At 39.6% G+C, this 14,515-nt stretch overlaps 1 protein-coding gene across 46 annotated transcripts in view; it reads left to right on the top strand.

Annotated features, from left to right (window-relative positions):
* The window catches only part of ZNF438 (zinc finger protein 438), a 198,718-nt gene that overhangs the window by 112,654 nt on the left and 71,549 nt on the right, over nucleotides 1–14,515 (top strand). The window contains exons 5-6 of one of the 46 annotated variants that reach the window (XR_002336133.2): nucleotides 9,891–9,984; nucleotides 12,407–12,557. The exons of the other annotated variants lie outside the window; for them this stretch is intronic. The gene's annotated coding sequence lies outside the window, so the exon portion shown is untranslated. Of the gene's footprint in view, nucleotides 1–9,890; nucleotides 9,985–12,406; nucleotides 12,558–14,515 lie in introns of those variants that run through there. 46 annotated transcript variants of the gene reach the window in all.

Below are 14,515 nucleotides of genomic sequence, written 5' to 3'. Positions count from 1 at the left end.
TTCTGCTCTCACACCTGTCAATTCTGGCCTGTACAGATTTCTTTCTTGTAAATTCTCAATAAATGCAGCAAGTAATATTGTTCTTCTAATACTCTGTTTCCATCTCTTTTTCCCAGTAGCTATAGGCTTAGATATTTGTTTTGCTTTGGAATATATTTCAAGCATTTTCAGAAATTGAGGTATATTTTACCTACAGTAAACACACAGCTCTTAAACATCAGTTCAATGAGTCTTGATGATTGTATACACCCAAGTAAACCTCCACCCAGAAGAAGATACGGAACATCTCCCTTATCCCAGATGGATGCCCCTTGCCAGCTCATTCCCAGATTTGCTCCCTCGGAGACAACCACTTTTTGAGTTCTGTCACCATGAATTCCTTTTCACAAGTGGTATACAAAATTTTGTGACTGTGTGATATGACTGGCTTTGTACCTTTTACTCAGCTTTTCCATTTCCTGCTGCCTGGTCACGAAGCAGTTTTCCTCTACTTTAGATTTTTTGTTTGTTCTGCACCCCACGTAAAGATGCCACTTTTTATGTTAGTTAGGGAAAGGTCTATGCTATAATAAGAAGACTACAAAAACCATAGTATGGAGTTCCCATTGTGGCTCAGTGGGTTAGGAACCTGACATAGGTCTGTGAGGATGGAGGTTCGATCCCAGGCCTCGCTCAGTGGATTAAAGATCCAGCGTTGCCACAAGCTGTGAGGTAGGTCACAGATGCAGCTCAGATGTGGTGTGTTGCCGTGGCTGTGGTGTAGGCCAGCAGCTGCAGCTCTGATTTGACCCCTAGACCAGGAACTTCTATGTCACAGTAAAAAAGGGGAAAGAACCATAAGATGACTCTTTCTTTTCAGTGGCCAGAGATCCCAGCCAGTAGAGTAAAAAGGCGGGGGAGGGACCTAAGGGGAAACAAAAAAGACGTAGGAATGGAAAGGAAGAAAAATGTAATTATTGGCAAATGATATCGTTGTCTATGTAGAAAATTTCCAGAACTCTGCAGCTAAATTCTTAGCACTAACTAGAGTTCAGCAAGGTTTTTGGATACAAAATTAGTACGGAAAAGCCAATTGCATTTCTGTGGACCAGCAACAACAACATGAAAAACAAAACAGAATATGTAATTTAAAAAATGTTGTTTTTATTTTGGAGTTAGTTCCCTGGTGGCTCAGCAGGTTAAAGATCTGGCCTTGTGACTGCTGTGGCTTCAATTGTGGCTGTGGTGCAGGTTCATTCCCTGGCCCCACACTTCCTCATGCTGTGGGCGTGGCCAAAAATTTTTTTTTTTAATTTTAAAATAATGAACATCCTATATAGCCAGAGTACATCTTCCCAAACTAAGAAATTATCATTGGTACAATACTGTGAACTGAGCTATGCCCTCATTCAGATTTTCCCAGCTTTCCCTCCTCGTGTCCTTTTTCTGTTTCAGGGTCAAACCCCAGCAGCCATTAGCACTTTCGTCTACTCCAGTTTGCAGCAACGTCTTGGTCTTTTCTTTTAGGGACCTGACACTTCCGAAGAGTAGTGGTCAGATATTTTGCAGGACGGACCTCAGTTTGGGTTCGTCTGATGTTTTCTCACAATTATATCACAACCTCTATCAATGTGACGTTGCTGGTGATGTTGATCTAGATCACTTGGTGTCTGCCAGGTTTCTCCCCAGCGGAAGTCACTGTAGAAAATGCCGTTATAAAGATATATAACGTACAGTCGAGCCACATAAATAGCATTTGAACAAATCTGACAATGTCTGCAGCCTTTATTGAGAAAGATATAAACATTTATTAAAAGACATTTGACTTTGATCCAGTTAAATGGAGAGAAACGCTGTATTAGTGGATTGGAAAACAGTGTTACAAAGATGTTAATATCCTCAATGCACTTAGGATCAAATTCCTAACAGATTTGGGGCGGGGGTTAACATTACTGCTAGTAATAGTGGTATGACTAATAGTAGTGGTATTAGTAATCCCTATTGTTGTTATTTGGGTGATACTTAATATGGAAGAGGAGTGGTCCAAAAATTACAAAGGGAAGAGCAAAGTGTCTTTTTTGCCTTATGTTATGACTTAATATAAAATTATAGTAAAAGCTAGTATATGGTATAAAGATATACAAATTGCCCAATGGAAAGAATAGAGAATTCAGAAACAGATCCACCTATTTATGGAACCTGGTGTTGTAGATCAGTAAGAACAAGGGTGGGTAGATTTTTCATTGTGTCAAGTAGTATCAAGTTGGGGCAAGAGCTTGCTCATATGACAGAGGATAATATTGGGTTCCTGTGGCACATCACACACAAAATGGGAAATGGTTACATTACATTATAAATTAATAAGTATAATTGCATTATAAAATTAGAAGCAGAACTCAGGAAAAACAGTTGAAGGGAAAAAAAAGGAATGAAAACAAAATTGGAAGGAGTGCAAGAGAAGAAGGATGATGCAGAAAAAGAGTGAGGTCACAGAGATTAGAAATGAGAGAAGTCAGCCAAGTCAAATATACATTTAAAAGATGAGGTAACACCTTTGGTTTTAAAATATCGGTCTTTACAACATGCCAGAACTGCATCATTTACTAACTTTTCTCATCCTTCCAAGTCGCTGCCCCTAATCAGAAAGTGATCTGTAAGTTATCTTAATGATTGGTTTATTGACAACTCAATTATTAGTGGAAAGCAAAGAATTAGAAACCATCTGACTTTGAAGGGGATTTTCCTTTGAAGGGGATTTGTCATCACTGTTTCAGTTTGGGGAAGTTTATAAAAAAGGCTTCACTAAGATTTATCAAGTCTTACTTAGAGATGCCTTGTTTAAATATATATAGAAAGTATTTAGAAACATTACTGATTTTAATATATATTTACCCACATACAATGAGTTTTTAGAATAAGTTTTTGTCTTAACGTATGTCTGAACTATATTTTTATAAAAACTTGCAACTGTAATGGGAAAATGGTTGCCATTTAATTGACGAAGCTTAGTCGTCAATTTTAAACCTATCTTCCAAGTCAGACTTCCTTCCGTCAATAAAAGTCCAACTTGATTTTCCAGCTTAAATAAATATGTTAATGTATATCTCCATGACAACCATCATACAGCTGAATTCTGATTCTCATACAGAGACATAGATACGGCACAGAGCCTTACCACGTGTTGCCTGGATACAGTGGTACTGCTGCCTTCAAGATTCCTTTGCTTTGCCCTCACTAAAGTCTCCCAGAGTTGACGTGTATCTTTCACAATAATAAGGGTATTGAAAGATAAGGCCCTTAAGGAAAAACACCCTCGCTACTGCTTCATTCTCCTGTCCATCCAAATTTGTAATATACGAACACGGGCCTACATACTCCGTTTCTTAAGAAAGTATGTATGTTATGTGTATGATGGGGAGAGAACAAGTCCTTATTGTAGTGCTTTGATTAAAGGAGGATTTGCAAGTTTGGCTTCCTGGAGGGTTTTTATATTCCAGGGCAAGGCACTAGACGGGATTAGTAAGTGGTATGCATTTCTTTTGTCAAGTGGGAAAAAAGTGTTTGTGAAGGAGGGAATGAGAAAGAGCCTGGCATGGTACCTTAGCTTCAGCTCTGTTCTGGGAAAGATCAGCAATAGGGAGGATGGAAGTTGAGGATCTGGAATTTGATTGCTTTAAAAGGATCTGTGCTCACATACCTCTTGGTCTTCTTATAGCTCCAAAGGTACCTCAGTTTGTAGGCTGCTGATACAGAACAGACAGAGCAGGTCCATCACACATATAACTGTAGCTACAGCAAGACACCCGAACTAGTGAAAGAAGACTAATATTTGGAGATGAAGCTTCTCTGAAATAAAGACAGCTGTGATCTACATACTCTGAGGGCACACTCTATGTCTCTACCTCGCACAGTTGCTGGGCCTCAGAGGGAAAGAAAGGTTCTTTGAGGAACCAGGCAGATGGGTCAAGGATTTTTATAAGGCCCAGGGCGGGGGGGATTATGTTGGCCTCAGATTTCATTCAGTGCAAGAAAGTGGAATATACCTAAATGATTTTGAAGAAAAGACTAGATAACTTAGAGATTTTTTTTTTGTTTAAAAGGCGAAAGATTTATACGATATGAAGAGAAACCAGAGTATTTTTTTTTTTCTGCTTAAACAATCCTTCAAGTATAAGTCCATAGGCAAATAGTTTTGAACTTTAAAAATTTTCAAAACTTATTCCTTTTGGTCTTTATTGAGGCAATGATAGAGAACATATTTAAAAAAAAAAAAAAAAAAACAAAAAACAACAACAACGAAAAAACCTGGCTTTTCAGGGTAGAGATGTAGTTGGAACTGCCAAAATAGGATCTGGCAAGACTTTGATTTTCCTTGTCCTGGCACTGGAAGCTTCTTATCATTTGTCATAGACTTTGCTAGGAGGACTCTGGGGCCTGATAAAACTGCCTGTGAGAGAACTTAGCTATATTTCAGGCCTTTGGTTTTCTGAGAATTAGGGAAAAAAATCGGGGCTTTTCAGCAATCTCATCATTGATGGAAAGGATGTAAGACAAAACATTTGAGAAGATCAACCACTTAAATATACTTGTTTGTACACAGGTTTGGTCTTACACATGAGGATGACGCAGTAAGTGTTTAGGATACAGTCTCCAAAGGTTGCTTCACGATGAAGTAGAATCCTAGGCATGGACTTTGCTGACACTATGAATGCTATTTTCAGAAAAAATTCTTGTAAAAAACATGAACTTTGGGAGTTCCTAATGAGGCACAGTGGGTTAAGAATCTAACTGCAGTGGCTTGGGTTGCTGCAGAGGCATGGGTTCAATCCCCGGCCTAGCACAGTGGGTTAAAGGATCTAGGTTTGCCGCAGCTGAGCCATAGGTTGCAGCTGCAGTTCGGATTCAGTCCCTGGCCTGGGAACATCCATGTGGTGTGGGTGTGGCCATTAAAAAAAAAAATTGACATTGCTTTTTTCTAGATGAAACAAAGCAAATATGTAAAAGACCTTGTACCTTATATGATGCATTTGAAAAATCTCTGGATGTTTGAGCTGGAAAAGTAAAACATAATTCTCCTGCAATTTGGAACAAAACTACATAGATTGTGAGCTGAAGTGAAAAATGTTTCCTATGTTCATTTTTTTTAAATTATAGTTGATTTATAGTGTTGTGCCAATTTCAGCTGTACAACAAAATGATCCAGTCATACATCCTTTTTCTCATTATCTTCCATCATGTTCTGTCCCAAGAGACTGGATATAGTTCCCTGTGCTGTACAGTAGGACCTCATTGCTTATCCATTCTAAATGGAATAGTTGCATCTACTAACCCCAAATTCCCTTCTCCATCCATCCCCCTCCCCACTGGGAACCACAAGTCTGTTCTCTGTGTCTGTGAGTGTTCCTGTTTTGTAGATAGGTTCATTTGTGCCTGTATTCCTTTTTGAGACGTCATCTGAAGAAAAGTATCTATTTTTCCAGTTGAGAGAAGTTTGGTCTCTAAACCAAATTTTGTACAGCTATACTCTGATACTTCTTTTTTCTTTGTTTTCTTTTTTTGGCCATCCCATAGTATATGGAGTTCCCGGGCCAGGGATCAGATCCAAACCACAGTTGCAACCTAAGCTGAAGCTGCAGCAACATCAGATCCTTAACCCACTGTGCTGGGCCAGGGATCAAACCTGTGCCCTAGTGCTCCCAAGATGCTGCTGATCCCGTTTTGCTATAGCGAGAACTCCTACTCTGCTATTTCTATTCTTTTTTTTGCTGGGGGGGATCTTTTTTAGGACCTCCCCTCCAGCATATGGAGGTTCCCAGGCTAGGGGTCTAATTGGAGCTGTAGTTGCTGGCCTAGACCACAGCTACAGCAATGGGAGACCTGAGCCACATCTGTGACCTACACCTCAGCTTACGGCAACACTGGATCCTTAACCTACTGAGCAAGGCCAGGGATCAGACCCGGGTCCTCATGGATATCAATCAGGTTCATTAACTGATGAGCCAGGATGGGATCTCCAATATTTCTATTCTTGACTCCTGTGGTTGACAGCAGTAGTTGAGAGAAATGGAAGTCTGTAATAAGTTCATCTGCAGGAGAGCCAACAGTGCTCTTTGCTGCTGATTCTGCAGCCAGGGTGTTGGATATTCGGGCCATGAATTGAGTTCTTCAGTTCGATTGCCCAGAGGATGCCAGTTCATACTCATAGAGCATATAGACCTGCCAAGTAGATGATGAAGCTTTATTAATTTTGCTTCCCTCAGAAGGAAAAAAAAAAGGTTATTATGACTACAACATCTTCTTGAGTAGAGAGAAAGTGCCTATGAAGGAAATAAAAATCAATCCAGAAAAATGTATGGACATCTAGAAGAAAAAACAACCTGAGTCATCTTTAGTCCAAGATCAGCAATGAAAAGAAAGAGGTCAAAGGCGTTTTGTTTCCTACATATTTTAGTATGTCTAATGAAGGACGAAGGACTGTCTGATTTGAACAAGTTACATTTGCCCAAATATGCTATGTTTCTTTGTCTTGCTTGGATGAGATTTCTTAAGAAAATGTAGTAACAACTGACCAAAGAATGGTTAGTAGGTCTAAGGCACTATGCCTCACCAGTAACTAAGTGAAAGAATTCAGAGTTTATTCCAACAAGAAAATATCCATCCTTAAGTACAGTAGAAAGAGACCAGCTGCAGAACAGGAAGAGTACAAGCTGGCCACCGGTGGAATGATGAAAAGGAGGAAAAGGAAGAGAGGCAGATGGAAGAAATGGAAGAGAAAGTGGGAAACCAAAAGGGCCTTCCACTCAGTCTGCTCTTATTACTCAAGAGGCACAGAAAATCAACAAAATCCCAGAAACAAGAAAAAAAATGACACATTTTAAGTGAATAAGAAAATGTCATTTACTGATGATGGTTCACCAGTAGCCACCAGTGTAGAAATCCATTTTGAAGGATTCCTTTTAAAATTTTTTTTATTAAAATATGGTTTATTTATAGTGTTTCTTTGCTGTGCAACAAACTGACCCAGTCACACAGACACACATACCTTTTTTTTTTCATGCTCTCTTCCATCATGTTCTAACCCAAGAGATTGGACATAGTGCCCTGCGCTCTACTGTAGGACCCCACTGCAGATCCATTCCAGATGTTCTAGTTTGCATTTTGAAGGATTCTCACGAAGAGGATTGTGATAGTATCAACCTTGATAAAGCAAAAGAGAGGCTTCAGGAAGAGGATACGTTTGATCAAGAAGAGTACAGGGGGAGTGCCCGTCGTGGCGCAGTGGTTAATGAATCCGACTAGGAACCATGAGGTTGGGAGTTCAATCCCTGCCCTTGCTCAGTGGGTTAATGATCCGGTGTTGCCGTGAGCTGTGGTGTAGGTCGCAGACGCGACTCGGATCTGGCGTGGCTGTGGTTCTGGTGTAGGCTGGCGGCTACAGCTCCGATTAGACCCCTAGCCTGGGAACCTCCCATGTGCCGCGGGAGTGGCCCAAGAAATGGCAAAAAGACCAAAAAAAAAAAAAAAAAAAAAAAAAGGAATGCAGGAAGAAAGCTAAGGCAGAGCATAGGGGGAAAAGACTTGTCAAAAGGGAGACCACAGAGAAGCCAACAAGAGGCAGCCAGCAGCCAAAGATGAAGGGAGGGGTGGCATCTTTTAGGGCTGGGTGTGCTGGCCATGAAGAATTGGTCTATTCACTCTCAGATCCTGATAAATACAGACGTCTGAAGAATCAGGTAGTGAAGTTGGAAAATGAAACCAGTGATGCCAGGAGGAAGCAGAGCATGAGGAAGAGGACACCAGTGAGGTGGAAGGAGTGAACAAACACGGGGCAGTAGAAAGAAGGCCAAGAGGGAAACCTGCGAGCCTTTGGATACAGGCCTGTCTTTAGCAGAGGACAGAGAGGTTGTGTTATATCTGCTCAGACGTCAAAGCTAAACACTACTTGCTTTACTCTTCTAGAAACCCTTGGTTATGATTATGTGGGCCAGAAGTCAAAAAAAGGTCGGCTTTGGAACCACAAGGTACCGAGTCCCATGCTTAAAGGATCAGTGTGCCTTTGACAGAAGCGGTCATCTCTTTAACCCCTTCTTCCCCATCCCAGAATATACTTAAAGTGAGTAGATTAAGGAAATTTTCAGATCCTGTGTTCAGAATGCACGCTTCTGGATTGTATCCGTTCCTTTATTTTACTGCCAAGTTGTGGTGTTCTTGTCCCATTTTTAGAAATTCTCATCTTGCTTACTATGCAGAATATACTGTTTATTCTTTTGTTTGCTTATTAAACAACATTTCTCAGAACTCAATGTATTTAATATTTCCAAGGAGAGAATGTATGATGGAGCAGCACTAGTAAATAGTGAATATTTTCAAGTTGAGATTATTATCAATATGTCTTTTTTCCCATTTTTTTTTCTATTTATGGCCACACCTGCAGTATATGGAAGTCCCTGGGCTAGGGGTCGAATTAGAGCTGCAGCTGTAGGCCTATGCCACAGCCATGGTAACATCAGATCCAAGACGCATCTGCAACTTATGCTGCAGTTTGCAACAATGCCAGATCCTTAATCCACTGAGTGAGGCCAGGGATCGAACCTGAATCCTCACGGATACTGTGTCGGGTTCTTAACCTACTGAGCCACAGTGGGAACTCTGTATGTCCCATTTTTAATAAAAGTACAACCCCTAAGAATAAATTTAACAGAAGACATGCCAAAAATTCTGCTTTAGAAACTATGAAACATTACTGAGAAAAATTTTAAAAGACTTGAATAGATGATGAGAGATGACATGTTCAGGGACTGGAAGACTTGGTTAGATGACAGTTTTCCCCAAATTGATCTATAGATTCAATATAATCCCTAGCATAATCCCACAACTTTTTTTTTTTTTTTTTTGGTAAAACTGACAAGCTGTAAAAGTTAGGTGGAAATGTAAAAGACTGAGATTGTCCCAAACAATAACAAAATCAAAACTGGTGGACTTGACTTCATAACATAACCATAAAGCTGCAATAAGCAAGACAATGTGATGCTGCCATAAAGATTCACAAGCAGATTGATGCAACTGAATAGAGAAGTCAAAATAGATGCAGAGTTATATGGTCATTTCATCTCAGCAGAGATCCAAAGCAGCCCCACGGGAAAAGGAAAGTTTTTCAGTAAGTGATTGTGGAATAACTGGATACCCATATGGAAAAAAATAAATCTCAATTCCTGTCTTGTACCACATGCAAAAATTAATCTGAGATGTATTACTAAAAGCTGGAACCATAAGGCTTTTAGAAAAAAAAATTAGAGAATATCTTCATGATCTGAGTTAGGCAAAGATTTAAATTCAAAAAAAGCAATAACCATTAGAGGAAAAAATTATAACTTAATCAGAAAAAAAAAAAAACTTAGGCTCATCAAAAGACACTGTTAAGAGAACAAAAAGGCAAGCCACAGACTGGGAAAAAATATTCACAAAACCTATAATTGTCAACAGACTACATAGATAAAGAATTTATACAACTCTGTAACAAAAACATAGACAATCAAAAACAAAAAAGCAAGGATAGGGGACAATGATTTGAAAAGTCACTTGATAACACTGACATTCCACAACAGAAGATAATTTGAATGGCCAGTAAGCATGTGATCAGTCAAAAGGGAAATGCAAGTTGCGGTGGTAGTTAGGTACCCACCTGAGTGGCTGGAATTAAATAGGTTGATAGCACCAAATATTAAAATATTTAAATAAATTAAATAGGTTGAGAGCCACATCTGTGACCTACACCACAGCTCACAGCAATGCCGGATCCTTAACCCACTGAGCAAGGCCTGGGATCAAACCCGCATCGTCTAGTCGGATACTAGTCGGATTCGTTTCCGCTGCACCGCAATGGGAACTCCTCTTTCTCTGTTTTTATGAAGTTGCAGAACAAGCAGATTTTGTCTATGAGGAAGAAGAATCAGAAGAGCTGTTGTCTCTGGGGATGGAGCAAGGAATGACTGCACTTTCTTTGAGGTGAGGATTATGCTTTGGGTTCCAAGATGTGTGCATTTTTAAAAATTCATGGATGCTTAAGATCTGTGCCTGCCATTGTGTGTAAATTTTACTCCAAAAGAGAGAAAAAGGAGCTCTGAAAAAATATCTCAAGGAGAAACTGTTCCATACCCAGCAGATTGGCAGAAGTGTCGGCAAAGCCCTGGGGTCCCCTGACCCTTTGTGCCTCGCTCTTGGTGGTGCGTATTAGATCAACCATATACAACTGTGTCAGTATCTAACCTGTGGATATACCAACCCAGCAGTTCCACTCCGAGGGATAGAAACCAAATGTACATAAAGAAACACGTATGGAGTTCCTCTTATGGCGCAGTGGAAACAATTCTGACTGGTGTCCATGAGGATGCGGGGTCAATCCCTGGCCTTGCGCAGTGGTTCAGGGATCCGATGTTGCCATGAGCTGTGGTGTAGGTCGCAGACAAGGCTCTTATCCTGCATCACTGGCTGTGGTGTAGGCTAGCAGCTGCAGCTCCAATTCGACCCCTAGCCTGGGAACTTCCATATGCCTCAAAACAGAAAAAAAAAACAGGAAAAAAAGAAGAAAAAAAGAAAGAAAAAAGAAAAGAAAAGAAAAAGAAGGAAACATGTATGGCAGTGTTCCAGAAATCTAGGAAGAACTCAGACAGCCATCAAGAAGAGAGGACATAAATTGTGCCCTATTCAAACATACCTCCATGGATGCACCTCATACACATAGAAGAATGCTTCTAATATGATTTCAACCAGTGTAATTGCAGCCAAAGTAATTCCATCCAAAATCTTGCACAATTAAACAGTAATTTGATTAGGGATATATTCGGTAACACTGTAACGGCAATCAAGACGAAAAATTCAGGGTATTTGAGGAGAAGCATGGCTAGGAGGAGTGGAATTGGAATGGAAAAGGCCATAATGGTGACCTCAAAGTTAACAGTAATGTTCTTTTCTCTAAACTTAGTAGTAGGAAGATAAGTGTTCTTTTTATTATTTTTCTTTATAACTTAGGCATATGTAAAAATGCTGTTTGGTATATATTCAATATTTAATAGCATTTCATGAAAGATATAATGTTCATGTAAAATTAAGTAATCTTTAGGAATTCTTCATTAGCAACAATACAATAGGCAAGATGTAAGAAGTTGGCTTTCTAATGTCATTTATGCAGATGTTTATCAAATGCCTGTACAGCCTGATAGGAAAGTGATAGTGGTTAAGCCCTTCTTTGGAGGCGAAGGTTTTGGCGACTATACCCTAAAATGACTTAGAAGAACTACTGAAATCTAAAATTAGGACAGTCTTACATAGGCCCAGCTTTAACTTCAGCCTCCAGATGCTAGTCCAGGGGACATCTGAAGACAGTCATTTAAGAGTTGGCGTGTCATGTGGACTGCTCATTGGTCAGTCATTAAATTTACCTTACAGACAGCTCATGGACAGTGTCTCCCATAATTTATCTTCTTGAAACTTAATCAAAATTCCCAGGATGCTGTGGCTAACACTTAGATCCCACTGCTCTTCTGTTGAATCTTAAACATTTTCAGGCTGTTTATAGATTTTTTTCATTTCCACATTTCCTGCAAAATTTGTGAATATTTTTCATTACATGAACTCAGCAGAAAATAAATATTGAACTCAGTAGCTATGATGTGGTCCTAAATTTGTAGCTTAAAATTAAAAGGGCTTACCCCAGTCCTTTACTCTTTATAAGTATTCACACATGCCTTTGGATGTCAAATAATAAATTCACAGTGCTAACTATCCAGCACAATGAGAGTCTGGGTGCTTATATAAAGTCCTTACATGTACCCAATTGCAATTCCAAAGCCTTATTGCTTCATTTATCACAGGAAGCACCAGAGTTCTGAAATGTTTTGTAAAGAAAGCTCCTCTACTTATATGAATTCTCAAGGGAATGTCCAAGAATATTATGCCAATTCAATCCTAAGTATTGAAGTTAGGGTTCTAAATGACATATAATAGTATGATTTATTTTCTGTCTTAAACTTTATAGGTCACAAAGGAAGATCCCCTCCTTTCATACAGCTTTTTATTTTTAAAGTGTCTGAGTGATGATAAAAACCTAAGCTTAAGAACTGTCAGATGATTTATGATATTTCATTTATTTTTCAAAGGATTGGGGTGTCACCAGTAAGCCTATTAGAATTGTAGGTTTAAAGTTCCTCGATTTTAAAAGAGACCAGCTGTGTAAACAAGTGTGTCGGCTTTGTAATTTAATTCTGGGTGATTTTTTTTTTTTTTAATACTTCAAAGTACCAAAGGAGACAGTTTTTCTTAGGTCATAAATACTTATTTATGTCATTATGATCTCCAACTTTCAAGTACATTTCAAGGTCTACTTTTTAAAATATTAATATGTTTTTATTGTGTTCTTTACAACCTCCAGACATTTTTCCTTTTGTCTACATCAGTCTGCCTTTCTTCATGGGCCAACATACATCAAAGTGGAATGTGGATGAACTGGAGGAAGACTACTTTAAGAAATCAGAATTCTGTAGTCAGGGATGGATAACCTCAGCTATTTTTGGGAATGTGCTGTAAGCACCTTAAAGCTATTTTTTTTGTGTTATTAACTTTAGAATCAGGCAGAATTAAAATTAATACCCACCCCATGTACCTGTTACAGTTTCTCCCAAATAGCCATATCCAGAATAACAGTAGACTACAATGCAGATTCTATTCAGGTCTTTCCGGTTTTACTTGAACTCGCTTGTGTATGCATATATTTAGTCGCTATGCACTTTTTTGTATTAAAGTATAGCTGATTTACAAAGTTTCTTCAATTTCTGTTGTACAGCAAAGTAACCCGGTCACGCCCAGTTCCCTGTGTCGTACAGTAGGACCGCATTGCCCATCCATTCCCAATATAACAGTCCGCATCCCCAAACCTGAACTGCCCATCCACTTTCTATCACATGTATAGACAGCTTCTCGCATCTGCCATAGTCCAGACGCAGAACAGTGCCATCACAGGGATTGCTCATGTTGCTGTTTTATGACCACACACATCTGCATCCCCCACTTCCCAGCCCTAAACCTTGGCAATCTCTAATCTGTTCTCTAGTTCTATAATACTGTCAATTCAATAATGTTATATACACAGAACCTTAGAGTATATAATCTTTAGGACTGACTTTTTTTTTTTTTTTTTTTAATGGCGACACTTGCAGCATATGAAGTTCCTGGGTGAGGGATTGAATCTGAGCCACAGCTGTGACCTATGCCACAGCTGCAGCAATACCGGATCCTTACCTCCTGCACTGGGATGGGGACTGAACACACATCTCTGCAGAGATAGTGCTGGACCCTTAACCTGCTGTACCATAGCAGGAACTCCTAGGATTGACTTTTTTATTTAGCATAATTCCCTTCACATTTGTTGATATTGTTGTGTGTATCATCGTTTGCTCTTTTTATTACTGAGTAGTATTTAATCAAAATTTATTTTGATTTTTAGTTTTCACTCCTATAGACACATAAAATATGAGACAGTTAAAATAGCAGTTTAAAAGTTGTTTACGATAGCATTACAGTGTATCAGTTAAAAATTCCAGATAAGTTTTAGAATCCTTCGAGTCATTTCATTTGGACTTGTCTATGCCTTAACATACTAAGCCCAGGTGAATTGGCATCTCTGCACTGAAAACATATTTCCAGTAGGAAAAAATAAGATAATTTTATGCCCTAACAGTACCTCATTCTAATAAAAAATTAAATTGGAGAAAAAGGAGTCGCTTATACTGTACAAAACAGGTCCTTGTTTTGATTCCAGCAAATTTACTGTTTCGTTTTTTTTTTCTTTCATATAGTGTATGTTTATCCAACTAGTTCTTTTCCTACAGCCTCTTATTATACAAGTAACTCTCCTTACCCTTGTGCCTGCGTCTGTTAAATGTGATAGATAAAGCCGTAGGTATGGATGAGATCTTCCAGGAAGAGACTGTAGAGTGAGAGCCGAGGTTTGCCTTGAAGAGCTCCAAGACTTAATGGCCAAGGATGGCCGGAAGGGCAGCAGGAAGAAAGCAGGGGCTTCTGGTTCATGGAGGCTAAGAGAAAAGAGGGTGTGAAGAAGGAAATAAGATGAGGGCTGGGCAGCACCTGGGGGTGACTTTAGCAGAAGAGATTTTGGAGGCGTGGTGGGACTAAAGACCATTCGAAGAGAGTGGGAGAGGTGGAGATGGCAACTCTATGGAGTTTACCTGAGCCGGGAAGTTTATCTAGGTACACAGGCCTACCTGAGGGATGAAGAGAGAGGGAGAGCTGGCGCCAGTGGTTTTATATATGACCTTGTGGCTGTTTCAGTGGAAGAGCCTTGGGTATGTTTATTTAATTGTGTGTGTGTGTGTGTGTGTTTTTAAGGTCACATGGGTGGCATCTGGAGGTTCCCAGGCTAGGCGCTGAATCAGCTGCAGCTGCCAGCCTACCCCACAGCCATAGCAACGCAAGATCCAAGCTACTTCTGTAACCTACACCACAGCTCAAGGCAACGCCGGAT

The sequence above is a fragment of the Sus scrofa genome, chromosome 10 (genome assembly GCF_054392235.1).
Source record: "Sus scrofa isolate SSC_HxYL_T2T_F1_AM1 chromosome 10, Sscrofa_HxYL_maternal_Yorkshire_Landrace_v2.0, whole genome shotgun sequence".
Classification (NCBI taxonomy): Eukaryota; Metazoa; Chordata; class Mammalia; order Artiodactyla; family Suidae; genus Sus; species Sus scrofa.
The sequence above is the reverse complement of the archived record's forward strand: the minus strand, read 5'-3'. Positions and strand labels throughout refer to the sequence as shown.